This window comes from Bison bison, unplaced genomic scaffold (assembly GCF_000754665.1).
Source record: "Bison bison bison isolate TAMUID 2011002044 unplaced genomic scaffold, Bison_UMD1.0 scf7180017864368, whole genome shotgun sequence".
NCBI classification, from domain to species: domain Eukaryota; kingdom Metazoa; phylum Chordata; class Mammalia; order Artiodactyla; family Bovidae; genus Bison; species Bison bison.
Window position 1 is genome coordinate 6,135,953 of NW_011494940.1, and position 462 is coordinate 6,136,414.

A 462-nucleotide genomic window follows, 5' to 3' on the forward strand; every position below is an offset into this window, starting at 1 on the left:
TTGGAACTTATTCTCTGCAGATAAGTGGTGATGATTATATTTCTTTCAAAAGACAAAATTAGTACCTGATTTAATCCTCAGCTGAAACATTGAGATAACTATTAACACCCTTAGACATAAGGAAACATCTCAAACTCAGTTAAGTGACATGACCGTTATAAACTTCCTTCTCCAGCCCCTACTTTTGCCTTGTCTCCCCATAGTGGCCCCAGTGCTCCTGTTAAACTCTACAGGAGAGCTGGTAGGCACAATTTTGCTTATAGATCTCCAATCTCACTCAGAAATGCTGACCAACATAAAATGTCCAAAGGAGCCCCCAGCTGTCCCTTGGGGGTGTCCCTCACTCCCTCCACTCTCTGAGTCCAGAAGGCACCAGATTCTATACATGGATCAAAAATATTAAAAAAGAAAAATTCCAGAAAGTTCTAATAGCAAAACCTGAACCTGCCTCATGCTGGCAAC

General features: G+C 41.6%; 1 pseudogene; it reads right to left on the minus strand.

Annotated features, from left to right (window-relative positions):
- LOC105000161 overlaps positions 1 to 462 on the minus strand; it is a 15,605-nt pseudogene that overhangs the window by 1,508 nt on the left and 13,635 nt on the right.